The sequence below is a fragment of the Cyanistes caeruleus genome, chromosome 19, assembly GCF_971803275.1.
Source record: "Cyanistes caeruleus chromosome 19, bCyaCae1.hap1.1, whole genome shotgun sequence".
NCBI lineage: Eukaryota > Metazoa > Chordata > Aves > Passeriformes > Paridae > Cyanistes > Cyanistes caeruleus.
Genome location: NC_141719.1, coordinates 4171716 through 4186346, shown reverse-complemented (window position 1 = coordinate 4186346; position 14631 = coordinate 4171716). Strand labels below are relative to the sequence as shown.

The 14631-nt window shown below is 52.5% G+C and overlaps 1 long non-coding RNA gene across 1 annotated transcript; it reads left to right on the top strand.

Moving 5' to 3' along the window:
- Positions 1 to 559: 559 nt before the first annotated feature.
- On the top strand, positions 560 to 14380 carry LOC111937519 (uncharacterized). Its single transcript, XR_002868659.2, has 2 exons — positions 560 to 683; positions 13844 to 14380. It is a non-coding gene; the product is annotated as an uncharacterized LOC111937519 (long non-coding RNA).
- Positions 14381 to 14631: the final 251 nt, after the last annotated feature.

Genomic DNA, 14631 nt, shown 5'->3' with positions numbered 1-14631 from the left:
TAACCAGCTTCCTCCCCGAGCTGGGGGTGCTGCTCTCCCGAAAGGCAAACATTTCTCATTCCCATCCCATAGAGTCCAGCAGCAGCCCCCAGATGGGAGCACAACTCCCTGGTCTGTGTTTCTCTGGTCCAGAAAGAGAAGGGAATTGGCTTGAAGGAGGAGCAGGGGACAGGGAAGGGGTGATTCAGGTGTCTGGCTCCATGAGCTGAGGCAGTGCTGGCCTGGTGAGAGACCCAGCTGCTCCCTGCTGGCTCCAGAGACAGAGTTCACAGCTCTGTCACCAATCATTTGGGGCGTTTTATTCGGGTCTGACTTTGATTTAACTTCACTAGATCATAAAGAACTAAAAGTCATTCCAAGGCACTTCATTCAGAGGGGAAAAAAAAATGCCAAAATGGGGTAGTTTGATGTTGTCAGAATGATTTTTCACTCCTTCAAAATAATCTCACAAAACTGACCCAGATTTTACAAGGCATTCCAGCTTTCAAAGACCTGCCTGCCTGTGCAGGAGATGGGTCTGTAAAATATATTTTTCTATTTTTTCTTTCCCCATCAGTGATTTCACAGAACCTGTGCCTTGCCTCATTGCTGAGGGATCTAGGGGGAAGGCTTTGTGGGATACACGATCCAGCCTCGTGGCTCATCCCGGAGCTGAAAGCTGCTGTGATGCTCCCAGGAATGAGGTGAGATGCTCCAGAGTGTCCTCATGTGTGGGAAGGATGGAAACCCCAGGTCACAGGCATGACAGCAGTGCCCTGCCCCAGCTGCCTTGCGGAGGAGCCTGTCCCTGGGTTTTGGGAAGCTCAGGCTGACTCAGGTGTGGGTGGAGATGAGCAGAGGATGCACAATAATGGGTGATCTTGTGCTCTGAAGCTGCCTGGAGCAGCAGGGAGGGCTGTGAGCTCCCACTGGGGAGAGGCTGGGTTAATTGCTGTATTCCATCGGTTGGGTGGGTGCTGGAGAAGGAGGAACAGGCAGCCCTGGGCTGAGCAGGCAGAGGCCAAGCAATGGCAATGCAGCCAAAGAACGCTGGCCCTGAGCCCCCAGCCCAGGCTGAGCTCCCGTGCTGCCCTTGGCTTGCTGTTGTCTCAGTTTCTGCGAGTTAAAGGTGGTTGTGATGGGTCTGGCTGATGATCCTGTCCTCCTGCAGGGGCTGGGGAGGAGAGGAGAGCTGTGGAGCTGTTCTGGCAGCTCCCAGCTCAGCAGCCAGCTCAGCCCAGGGCCATCAGTCTGTGGGTGCAGCCTGGCAGAAAGCAGAGCTGTGGGCAGGGGAAGGCGGGCGTGGGGAGGGTTTGGGGGCAGGTGCCAGGCTGCTCTGTGCCCCACCTGTCCTGCCCATGTCAGCCCAAACACTGCGTCCCCCATGGAGATGGAGCCCAGGAGCACCAAGGGCACCTTTGACAATGACCTGGAGTGACAGGACAAGGGGGAATGGCTTCACTTACAGCGGGCAGGGTTAGATGGGATATTGGGAAGGAATTCCTCCCTGGGAGGGTGGGGAGGCACAGCCTGCCCAGAGCAGCTGTCCCATCCCTGGAAGAGTCCAGGGCCAGGCTGGAAGGGGCTTGGGCAAGCTGGGATGGTGGAAGGTGTCCCTGCCCATGGCAGGGGGGTGGAATGAGATGAGCTTTCGGCTCCCTTCCAACCCAAACCACTCTGTGACTCTCTGATAGGATCCTGCCTTTAGCAGATAAAGATGCATGGATGTTTCCAAAGGAGATTGCTGTAGGCAGGTGCAAAGTAGGCAGCTACCTTCCAAAAATGGGGAAGTGGAGAGAGAGAGAGAGAGAGGAAGATAAAGAGGAGCCAGATGAAAGCAGGGGCTGTGCCAAAAGTGCCTTCTATTTATGATCACACAAGGTCAACAATAATCCCCACAGCTACGAGCACATAAAAATTGATTCTTTCCTGAAGAGATTGATGAATTCGTGGTCAGGACATATTCTCTGATCCTGCTGCCCTCCACATAGCTGGAATTTGTGGAGATGGTGTGTGCTCCTCTCTAGAGGTCTAAATAGCTTCTCAAAAAGCAACCACTTTCAGTTCTGACCTGGGGTCCTGGGAAGTTGCTGTAAATAAGGGAAATGCCTCCTCTGGCTGCTGGTCTGTGTATCCACAGGTGAGCAGCTGTCTGCTGCAGGTCCAGGCTCTTCATCCTGCCCCAAATCCCAGCCTGAGGTGAGGGGGGTGATGCTCACCCCACACACCCCTCTGCTCCTGCCCAAAATCCTTGATGCTCCTGCACAAACCCCCAGCACCTCGGGGACGTGGCATTCATGGGGGTCACATCCCACCCAAGGCCACACAGAGCTCTGTGGTGCAAACCCTGTGAAGCTGAAGGCTCTCACACTCTCTCCCACTGCTGCTGTGGGAGGGAAGAAGGGCTGAGCATTTCCAAAGCCTCCATCTCCTTCCCCAGCTCTTCCCAAGCTCATCTTGCCTCTCCGCTGTCAGCTGGAAATCTCCTTCACTTCTTTGTTTTAAAAATACCCAGCTTTAAAAGCTGTGGTGTTTGAAACCACTTTGTTTCCCACAAGTGGCAGGAAGCTACCAAACAAAGCCCATTTATTTTTCACAGCCTCGTCCCTGCAGCCATTAAATCCTCAGCACTCCCGAATTTCTGGGAATTTTGCTGGGTAGTGCCAGGGCCTGCGAGCAAAGGGCACCCTCTGTAATATCCCTGTGAGTAGCTTGTGCCCTGTGTCTGGTGAAAAAGCAGCTTTAGGTGTGCTCAGAAGGCCTTTCTGTGCCGGGTTTGGATGCACTGAGTGTGTTACATAAACTGCTGCCCTCAGAGGGAGCGCCGGGGTTTGGGAGGCCGGGGAGGGCCGGGCTGGTGGGGATGTGCAGAGAGAATCGATGCCAGGCCTTTTAACAACCACACAGGTATTGAACAAAGCTTTTTCAGGGCCTTTCAGGCAGCAGTGGGCTCCCTGTGCGTGCTGTGGTGGGGTTTGTCGTGCAGGGAACAGGGAGCTGTGGAAGTGCTGGCTCACAGGGTGGTTCTCCAAACTGAGCTGGGCTTGTGGCACTGGTGGAGCTGCTCTGGGCTGGGCTGGGCACTCCCTCCCCTGCCAAGGGCTCTGCCAAAGAGGATCCTAGTGGGCTTCCTTCAGCTCTGGTGTCCCTGGTGCCTCCAGCCATCCCCTCGTGTCGCTGGCCAGGGAGCACCCCAGCGCTGAGGGGAAAGGCCAGGGAAGGCAGCAAACAGGGAGAGGAGCCCCCAGGGTCAGCTGGAAAGCAGCTCAGAGCCAGGAGAGGTGAAAACCGAGGTAGCCTGAGCATGGGCAGGAATGCCACCCTCAGAAATCTCAGAGGGAGATGTCCCTGTTGCGTTGGCAGTGGAGCCACTCACCTGCCAGCTCCGTGTGGGCTCCCTGGCTCCGCTCACCTGGGCTGTGTTGGATGGGACCATTCCCACAAATGCCCTGGAACAAGGATCCCTTCCCATGCCCAAGGACCCTCCAAATCTGTCCTGAGGTGTGGGGAAGGCAGGCAGCTGACTGGATCTCCTCTTTGACCCAAATTCCAGCCTCCTTGGAGCAGCTCTGAGCTTCCTCTCTCAGGCCGTGCACACAAACACTTCCTTGGAGGCTGTTGCCTTTTCCAAGCTTTCCTGGCAGGAAAAGGCTGCTGTGGGGTTTGCTGCTGCCTCCATCCCTCCTTGCAGCAGTGCTGGGCAGTCCCTGCAGAGCATCCTCGCTGAGGGATCATCTCCTCCACACATCCAGCTGCCCTTTGCCTCCCTGCTTTTGGGACCTGCTGGGAGGCACAAACCGGGATTACAAAGCAGCAGCAAGAGGGAAATGCCAGGGAGCCCCGGGCAGCCTTGGGCTTTAAAATGCCATGTTTTCTCATCCCCTGCTATCCCCCTGCTCAGAACAAACCCTTCTGCTGCTGAGCAGCAATCCCACACAAATCCTCTGGTATAAAGCTGCTTCCCAGAGGGGGTTTAACAAGGGCTGGATGGAGTCTGGTGATGCCTGCCCTCGCTCCCAGTGCCTCCCAGCACCAAGGAGCGCTGGATTTCCATCATTCCTCAGGGAGCAGCTGTGGCAGGGGTGAGCAGGGATCAGCAGCGATGCTCAGCGCTCCCTGCCAGGCTGGCAAACGGGCTCTTGCCCCCGGTTTAACCTCCTCCTCCTTCCTACAAGCGAGCAAACAGAGAAATTCTTTTCCCCTTCACCTCAGCCCCGGCTCCCCGAGCTCTGTTTGCCAGATGGCAGCGAGCAGAGGCTTTTCTGCCCCTCTGTGCTGGCAGTGTGTCACGGCTGCCAGAGGAGGGGAAGCTTTTCCCAAACCTCTCCAGTGCTTTGCACCATCTGCAGCACGAGCCCAGGGGCTGGGCCAGTTGCTCAAGGCTCTGCCTGAATAAGCAGCATCCTTCCTAAGTGTAAAATTGGAAGCAAAGGCGAGCTGGATCAGAGGCAACGGGGGTGTGTGAATGTGCTGCTGCCCCTGCACGCAGCCAGGGCTCGTCTCCAGAGGATTGCCTCCCCTCTCCATCTCCTTTCACTTTTTCCAGTGTTTTTTGATGGGTGTTAAAAGCAGCCAGGCTGCAGAAGATGCTGCACGTAGATTTATAGGTGTTGTAAGTTACCTGCTGCAGGAGCCCTGGCACGGCTGTTTGCTGCCTGCAAAAGTTGTTTCACTCATTTTCTTGGAGGCTGTGGAGCTTCATAGGGTTTTGATGGACCAGGGAGAGCTCAGCAGCTGTGAATCCTTGTGGGATGGCTGCTGGTCCCAGTGTCACTGCCCCTCACCTTCCCAATGGTCAGCTGTGGGGATGTTCCCATGTGCTGTCACCCTGAGCCACATCAGGACATCAGCTCAGGACCACCCAGAGTGGAAAAATCTGTAGCTCCTCTTGGCTTATTTCCAGAAGGAAATAATCCAATTTGCCCCACTTGTTAAAATTTGTTTCATTTTTGAACAGCTTTTTTCAAACTGGAAAATGGGGGGAAACATCCTGAGCTTTCCTGGAGCAGGGGTGCTCAGGAAATGCTCTGTGTAATGTGGTGAAAGCTGAGATCTGCCTTCCCTGGAGCTGAGCTGCTCTGGGAGCAGCAGAGGGACCAGCCCCTGTGCTGCAGGGAGGATGGGGAGCCCTTCCCTGCTGTTTCCCCAGCTTTAAATGAAAGCTGGGCTGCTGCAGGAGACAGTGATGGTGCCCATGGCAGTGTGCAAAGTGCTGGTTTGGCAGCTCCCACAGGATCCCCAGCTTGAGGGCTGGGACCCATCACAGGAGGAGAAAAAAATCATGTCTGTGTCAAAAGCAAGAACTGAATCTGCTCCGCTGATTTCCCAGGTGAGATCTCTGCCAATGTTTAAAAAGGATAAATGAGACGACCTGGATAATTACAGGCCTGTCAGCTCCACTCCCATCCTGGGCAAGCTGATGGAGTGGCTGATGTGGGAATTGATTAATAAAGAATTAAAAGAGAATAACATCAGTAAATGAAAGGAAAGGCCTCCGTGTCTATCAACAGGTTGAAGGCAGTAGGATTTGCAGAAGCAGATTTTGGGGCAGAGCTGCCTGCTTTGAGGGGAGTGTGTTTGTGTGGGGTGTCTCCTTGGAGCAGAGTGGACATCAGTGACCAGCCCAGCTGGATGGCACCACGGGCTCTCCATCCCACCCCAGCCTCAGCCCGTGTCCCTCTGGACCAGCTGAGCTCCTTCCACCACGTGTGGACACTGAGCCGCCAGGAGGTGAGCAGGGGACAGCAAAGCCCAGGAAAACGTGTTCCTGCTTGTTGCAGCCCTGTGAATCCCCCGGTGGGGCTGGGGGCTCCTGGCAGCCGGGAAGGGACGGCAGCATCCAGCAGGATCCATCCCCGTGCTGGCTGCAGCGCTTGCCTCCTTCCCCAGTTGCCATAGGAACAGACGGAGGCCTTTAAAGCATCGCAGTGGGGAGCGTGTCTAGGTCATGCTGGGGAGCAGGCAACCATTTTATAGCGATAATAAATTCAGGGAATTGGGAATTTGGCCCAAGTAACACGCAAGGAAAGGACTTGAAAAGGCAGAATGGAGATAAATGAATGAAAGTAATTTTATGAGGAATGGCCACGCGTTGTGCTAGACCTGACTGAAATCCTTCTCCGGAGTTCAGGCGAGAGGAGCCGGGAACACAGATCGTGAGGAGTTATTTGTCCCTGAAGCCTGAAGATAGAAAGGCAAAGGCAGCACCTGAAAGTGTTCAGGGACTATTGGGTTTCAAAGCCCTTGGTTATCTTCAGTCCCTGCGCTGTCTGGCTGTGAATTACTGCTGGCCAAAGATTTAGCATCCCTCCATTTGCATGACAGGAACCAGACAGGCTCCAAATCATCGGAGACAGAGCTGGCCAAGCTGAGACAACCCTGTGAAGGTCATCAGGAGTCTGCTGGAAGTGTCTGCACGGGGGGATGGGGCAGATGGCCTGGGTGAGCTCTGCAGGTCCCTGAGGGTCTCCCCAAGCAGTGCAGGGCTGGGGGGTCAGGGATGTCCCCTGGGATCTTGGGGAGCCCCTGGGACAGCTGATGTTGGGAGCAGGTGGGGTTCTGGAGCTCTCACCACGTGCTCATACCTGGCTGATGTTCTGCACTGTGCTGTGGAGCTGCTCTCCTGCTCCAGCCTGGGAGCCTGGCTGGGTCCTTCCCACCATCCTGGAAAATTCCCTCCCTTTCATACTGGACCCATTTGCTGTGCAGCATCTTCCTGGCTTTTTTCCCCCTGCCTGGTGAGGCAGAAGCAAAAACTCTGCCAAAATGTTCTCTGCCGACAGAGCCCAACCCATCTGTGCTAACAGCAGCTCGAACACACCCAGTCCCTCCTGCAGGAGTGTGGCAGCAGCAGAACAGGTGGGCAGTGGGTGTGGGAGGGGGTGGCAGATCACTGACCCATGGCAGGGTGTCCTCACACGCCCTGACGAGGTGGGGAGGCTGAAAATGGGTGGAATCAGGCATATCAGGCAATCTCTGTGTTTGCCCAGCCCTCGGAGCTGTGGGTGCATGCAGACCCCCTGCTTGCCCCAGCCTGGCACTGCTGGCATGGCACAGTGAGCTCTGGGAAGCCCCTGCAGATGTTCCCCCCTCCCCAAAACCCTCTGCATCCCTCCCCTAATTGAGCTGAGATCTGAAACTCATTTTATGTCACCGTGTCCTGTTGGCTTCTAGCAGCAGAATTTCTCACTCTGATTTAATCACCTTGTTATGTCAAACAAGTTTGGGCTATTTTGGGGATGGCTAAAGGGTGCCAATTTGTACCTCCTGGCAGCACAAGGCCCGTGCTTTGCCTTAGCACTTGTTCTTGGCAAGACAAAGAAAGCCTTGAGCTGGTGCCTCATACGGCAAACAAGGCTCGTGTGGGACCTGGGACATCTGGTGCTGGTGCTGCTGCTTTCAGCTGATGCCCAGTTTGGTTTAACAAGGAGATGGGAAGAACTTGGAAGCGACTGAGCTAGGATGTGGCCAGAGCTGGAGTCAGGCAGGCACCAAAAGCTGCAGCAGCTCCTGGAGCAGAGACCCAGCTGTGGGCTCTGCTCCCTCCCGGGGCCTCTGACCCTTCCCAGACACCAAATCTCTGCAGGGTGCTCCTGCAGAAGGAATTAGACTCTCCTCATGCTTCCATTATCCCACCCACAGCCCTGGCTACTGGGCACCTTTCCCTGTGCTGGCTGGAGCCATCTCCTCTCTTTCCTGGGGGCAGGAGGATGATGGGGACCAGGGATGGAGCTCAGGTCTCCTTTTGGAGCCATGGCAAGGGACAGATGGAGGGGACAGGGCAGGCACAGCTCTGTGTGCTCCCACTGCAGGCACTGGGTTTCAGATGGGGCTGGAGACTGGTCCTGCCTGCCCTGGGGGGTCCTGGGGGTCAGCCTGGGGCACAGGGTGACTGCTGTGGGCATGGTGGCCCTGGCACCCGGCTGTCCCCAAGCACGGAGGGTCTGGAGCAGCCCTGTGCTGCTAACGAGCCGTGGGATCATTAAAGCTGGAAGAGACCTCCAAGACCCTGGTGTCCCACGGTTAAGCCAGCAGATGCTCAGCTCCTGGAGCCAGCCTGGCTGCTGGAATGTGGCTCCCAGGAAAGAAGGCGGCGTTTTCAGGATTTCTCTCTCTGGCCAGGGTGATTTGCTCAGAGATTGCCTCTCCCCACACTCTGCCAAAGGCCTCTTTGGGTGCAGCAGTGGATGCCAAGACAGGAGGCTGTGCCACATGTGGGTGGGGGAGCTGCAGTGTCCCCACTCCCCCAGATGTGACCCTGGGGTCCCTCAGCTGGCTGACAATGGGAGATGCCCCCCAAATCCTCCTGCCGCTTCCCAGCAGTGCTGGGAGCTCTTCCCAAAAACACAGGGCACCTCACCCTGCTCCCACCCGAGCCCTTTCCTTGGAACAGGAATAGGGAAGGGGAATGTTTGCTCTATTTCAGGATTTCTGTGCTCTGGAAAGCTTCTCCAACTGCACAGAGTGTCTGCCGCTATTTTGAGGTCCCTTTCCCTCCCTGCCATCCCCAGAGGCTCCTCGCTGAGCAGTGGAATAGAAAACAACACATTATTGCTAGATTTTGCTGAGCTTCTCTGTTTCCTGTGGAAGAAAGATGCTCTGGCTTGCTGGGGAGTGCTCTGCAAGCGAGGCAAAGCCAGAGATGCCAGGAAGGAATTGGATTTTTTCCTGAGTGCCTTCCCAGGATGCTGCCATAGCCAGCCCCACCCTGACCCTGTGTGCCCTCTGGGATGCCCCAGATCCTGCTAAAATTCAAAATTCTCTCTTCAGACTTCTCTCCATCCACTCCAAAGGGACTCCTTGTCCTCAAGAGCAGTGGGGAGGACCACGGGAGCCAGGCATGGGGGGATGTGAAGCCTTCATTGCTTCACAGTGGGAAACCCCAGGTGGTGGCAGGTCCAGGTGCCAGGGGGTCTTGTTATGAGTGATTCTGTGGGACTTTGGGATCCTGCATCCCTGGGCTCCCCACAGCATCCTAACAGCACTGGCAGCAGGGAGGTGGATCCATGTCCCACCCAGGAGGGATGGATTTCCAGCTGGGACACTGCTGTGGGGCTGGCACACACCTGCTGCTCCTTCCCACCTCATCCTGCTTGTGGGATGCTGATTTGGGAGGAACCCTGTTAACATTTTCCCACAAAACTTGAATATCCTACCCCTAAAAACCACGGGAAGGGGAGGATCCTGTGGCTGCAGTGGGGACAGGATCTCATCTCCCAGCTCCAGGGCTCTGGGTCACCCATCAGTGCCTGAACATCGCGGGATGTGCAGCCAAACTGAGCCTCAGCCGTGAGCCTGCTGCTCCTCTGTGCCTCTCCCCACATCCCAGCTTTCTCTCCTGGACCCTGGGATTCAGGAACAGCTGTGGGACAAATATCTTTCCAAGGATGTGGTGTTGGATGGAGCTGGGACTGGGGAGGATTGAGTGACCTAGGCAGCTTTGAGCTCTTGTCATTTGGATTTTTTCATCCATTCTGGGCACCTGTAGTTCAGGTTTTGTCATCCACAAGGGTTCAGCTCCATCCTGAAGTCCCCTGCCCTATCCCTCCCCTTCCAGCTGAGTCCCTCAGCGTGCCAGGGCTGCTGCTCACCCCTCCCAGCCTTTTCCTGCGGTTCAAGGAGTCGAGAGCTGAAAACTCCAGAGATGATTTATTTCAGCCACCTCTTTTAATGATGATTTGAATGAGCAAAGCAGAAAGCTTAGTTTAAATTACCAGCTTTTAATCTTGTTTCTCATGTGTGTGTTTTATTTATTCCCATAATTTGATTCTTTATTGGTAACCACCAACCTGCAGCTTTGATTCTTCTAAAACTCCTCTGTTTTGCTAAACAGAAAAAACCCATTTTGTATGTGGGAGGTTACTTAAGCAATTATGTAGCTTAATGTACATTTACAGCAATTCTTGTGTTTGCATTTTATTATGTTATAGGGAATGATGCATTTTTTCTTTATGAGATGATTATTAAGTTTGGACTCACACCACGTGCCATGGTCTATTTAGATGGAAATTGATCATCAATTTAAGATGCCCAAAAACCAGTATCAAAAATAGGTTTTATTAGCTAAATAAAACTATTTAAAATGTGCTAGCCACAGATGAAAGAATTAGCTTATCTGAGCTTTCATTTAAAGCTGATTTCCTAAACAAGATAAGCACTATCCACCAGGAGGGAGATAAGTGCTTTGTTCCCACTTTTCATACTCTTTATGGGTTTAAAATGAATATAATACTTAGGATTTGTTCACAGGCGGGAAAAGGCAAAGGAGCTTTGCCACTTTTCCCAGTTCCTAGGGTTTGCAATGACTAAATTACTGGGATATGTTAATGCAGAAGGAATTTATTTAGGCTGCAGTTTTGGAGGGTAGGGATGCTGGGAGGTGCTGGATCCACCCCTTCAACCACTAAAACTTCCATGGTTTTAAAGCTTCTTTATAGAGCTGACAGCGCTCTTGTGCTGCCTGATGTTTTTATACAAGCTGCTTAAATTAAAGGAGGGTGCATCTCAACAACAAACTCAATTTTTAATTTAAAAATAAAATAAAAGCGTATTTCAGGTAAAGAGAAACCACTCTGAAACTGGAAACAGTCCAAAAGTAAAGGTGGAGAGCTGTGGCAGAGCAGGCAGGGAACACTTCAGCCCTCAATCTTTCCAGGCACAGAGAATTATTATTATTATTTGCCTTGCCACAGCACTGAGTCCAGTCCATAACTTCTCGTTCTCCTTCCCGGGAAGGGGAATTTTTCCCCATTTGCAGGTCAGAGCCGACAGTAATTGCCCACTGCTGCCTGCTCGGGCTCTCCTGTAACAATCCCACACTAAATAAATGGCCCTGTGCTGTTATCAGCACTTTCCTGCCCAGCAGATCCAGGAGGTTTTGTTATCTCAAGGAAAAAAATTCCACGGATTGCCCATAAGCAGGGCCAGGGTCATGCTAATAAAGATAACAGATTATGTGCATCATGCCAATAAAACACCCCCAGGGTGGGCCAGATCTCCTTTTTGGAGAGGCTGGAGCTGTTTCAGGGCACATCCTGCGCTGGCTGATGCTGGAATGGCCTCTGGGTGAGGAGGAATTATTTGGAATGTCCAGGGATGCAGTTCTGGGGAGCTCAGGGATGCCAGAGGAGCAGCCCGGTGCCCATGGCAAGCTGGGGATGTTTTGGGATGTTTTGGGATCTCCTCGTGGGTCTGCCTGCGGAGGCACCATCTGCCTCCATCCCTGGGCATCGCTCCCGCTGCAAAAATCTAATAATGAGCAAAGGCAAAAGAAGGAAAAGAGGAAAAGAGGAAAACAAGGCACTTCTGTGCTTCAGTTCCCAGCAACTGGCAGCAGTTTCGTGTGTGTGTATCACCAGTGCTGCTCCACGGGCTCCGCTCCTACTGGCATCATTTTTTTAAAAATCCCTTTTGCACAGTAATTGCTGTTTGTTTTGTCATTTCTCAGTGGACAATTACAGTACAAAAACAAGAGTGCCTTTGAAGAGTGTGAGCGGGGCTGGCGAGGCTTTATTAACACGCTATTAATGCTCCATCCGAACTCACTTGAATTCCACCTGCCTGGGGCCTGGGACACAAAAATCTGCCTTTGCAAAGCCAGGGTTATTTGATCTATTTAAAATACTCACAGTATGGTCTCCTGGATACATTTCAACGTCAGCAGTTTGGGAGGCTGAAATATCTCCTGTAGGTTTGTGCTGTTTCTTCATCATTCAAAAAAAGAAATTCATTGCGAAGAATATTTTTTTTTAATTTTTACTTTTTTTTCTTGGAGAAGGAAAACAGAGAGAAAAATCTGAGCCCTGGTTTGTCTCAGAATGGGGTCCTTTCCCTGGAATTTAAGTATTAAGGAGAACAGAACAATTTTGATTCAAACAAGCAACTCCTCAGCCAAGAAGAGCTGGGGTCACCCCACCAAGCCTGTCAGGGACTTGATCCTTTTGGGAGACTTTCCAAGGCCTGATGGTTCAGTGATGTCAGGAGTGAGAAGAGCTGTTAAAAATAAAAAAGAGAAAATGAAGAAGTTTCCTGCTTAGCTCATTTCTATAATTTTTACTGAAGGGGAAGCTCTGGTAAATCAGGGGTTTGTGGTGCTCACCACCCATCTGTCTGTTCTGAGGTTACTCTGGTGTTTCATTGCTCACCAGGAATGTTCTTCCTTAATGAATATTATCCATCATCCCTGAATGAGGCTGTTTGCTGGGAGCTGCTGCCAGAGCTGGGCCCTGCTCCTGCTCCCAGCAGGGTTTGGGAAGGTTCCACCACCCCAAGCTCTGGGCTGGGAGCTCAGAGCTCAATAATCGCTCCTATTAAAGATGTAAATGTGGCTCTGGACTCATGTCCCAGGGCACAGAGATTTTCCTAAAGGGAAGGAAGGGTTTTCTTTCTGCTGTGCTGATGCCTGAGGATTTTAGCTTTTCTATTTTTCAGATCCTGCACTGCATTAGTGCATACCTCTGAACCCCATACAGAGTGTCAGCTGCTGTCCTCACATTTTGGTCAGACAAAACAATCCCTCTGGGCCTGAGATCCAAGGACACACCACAGCCTCAGGCCCTGAAAAGTACAAACAAAAGTGAATTGGGGGGAATATGACTTCATTACCTGAAGCTGTAATTGGAGAATTAATCCCTGATATGTAAATGGACCAAACTTATTTCTGCCTGAAAAACTCATGACCCTCATCCAGCTTGGGTGCAGCCTCTGGGAGGCTTTGACTGCCCAAGGTGTATCTGTTGAAGGCCTTTAATAAATCCCCACTTTATTCTCTTTAATAAATCCCCACTTTATTCTCTGACCCTGTCCAGCCTCTGCTCTCTGTAGCCACCCCAAGGCAGAGCAGGGCAGGTAGCCCTGAGCAGGGAGGTGTTTGCCCAAGGCCCTGGAGCTGGCACTGCAGGGCTGCATCCCTGGGGATGCTGGGCTGGGAGGTTTGTGTCAGCCCTCCAGGGGAGCTTGGGCACCCTGAGGCAGCAGCACCAGAGTTTAATTTATGTGTAGGCAAAAGATTTTTGGCCACTTTCCTGTGATTTGAACCCACTCCTATTGCAAAGTGCAAGCCTGGAGCCCACTGAGCTTCGGTGGGCAGGGGAAAAGGAGAAGGGAAAAGGGAGCTGCTGGGAACAGCTGCCATGGAGCCATTCTTTTAAACCTGGAGAAGCTTCCTGCAGTCCACCTGAGGAGGTTTCAGAGACTCTGTGCAGCAGGGAGGTGAACAGCCCTGGAATTACACCCTGGAATTATGGTGCAGTAATTGCTTGGTACTTACAGTCCAGGTCTAGAAGATCTCTAAGTCATAATTCATTGGGAAGATATTGAGCTCTCATCACAAAGAGGAAATATGGTCTCTAAACAGGCAGCTAATGGTGTGCAATTTATCTGATGGCAAATCACCCACGTTCATTATTCTGCAGCACAGCCAGAAAGAGAAATATAGAATTAGCTGAAGGAGAGAGGGAAGGAGGGAAGGACACATTTCCTTCCAGTGTTCCTTCAAGGTGGCTCTTGGAATCAGGGTGGCAGCTCTTTGTATCCAGGGCTGCCAGCACAGCCCGACCAGGAAAACCCCCTTCATATGCACCTTCCTCCCTGGAGACAACAAAAATGCTCTCTGTTATTATTTTCACACTATCCAGAGTTCTTACTGAGAAAAGCCTCAACCCTCATCCAGGAAAACCTCGGACTGGTGGAATTTTTATTGTTTTTGCTCATCTTTGCCAGCGCTGTGGCTCCAGGGGTGAACAAAGACCAGATACTCTTTTATGCCTTCTCAGTCCTGAGTGTCACTGTGCCGAGGCTGGGAATGCCTTCCAGCTTCCTCTGCTTTACAGCTTCCTTCCTCTCCACTTCTTTTACTCTCTTCCAGGTATTTCTGGTGGAGGAAATGGTTTGCTGGCTGCACCAGGCTTTTCCTGAGGGGTTGGTAATGTTTTCCAAGAGTTGGTGTGGGACAGCTCTGCAGGAGATGCTGGGTGAGGAACAGCCCAGAAAACAACCTCAGTCTCTCCATCCATCATCCTGGATGTAAACATCCATCTGATTCCTCCCTGTGTGTCCCAGGAGCTGTGGTTTCCCTTTGCAGTCCCCAGAGGAGGTGTCTGCAGGGGATGGGGAGCAGGGGGAATGTGCAGCGCTCTCCAAAGGTCAGCGATGCAGGACTGACAGAGCACGGACACTTCTCCCTCCTTGGTGATGCTCAGGGTGGAATCACGGGATTGTTAAGGTTGGAAGAGGTCTCCAAACCCATGGAGTCCAAGCATTAACCCAGCACTGCCTGCTCACCACTCACCCATGTCCCTCAGCACATTTTTGGAGCTCTTGCAGAGATGGTGATTCCCATGCCTGACAACACTTTCCATGAAGAAATTGTTCCTAGTATTGAAATAAACTTTCCCTGGTGCAACTTGGAGCCTTTTCCTTTTGTCCTAGTGCTTGTTATGTGGAGAAGAGGCTGACCCCACTTGTGCACAACCTCTTTTCAGGGAGCTGTAGAACACTTGGAGTTGAAATGTAGCAAAACTCACTGGCTGATCCTGGAAAATCCTCCTTTGTTCCACGAGCTGCTGTGGAAAGGCCTGAAGGACTGATCCCTGCCCAATTCCTGCCCAGGATCCATCCCCCAGCAGCAGCCCCTGGAATCCCTGAGAATTTGCA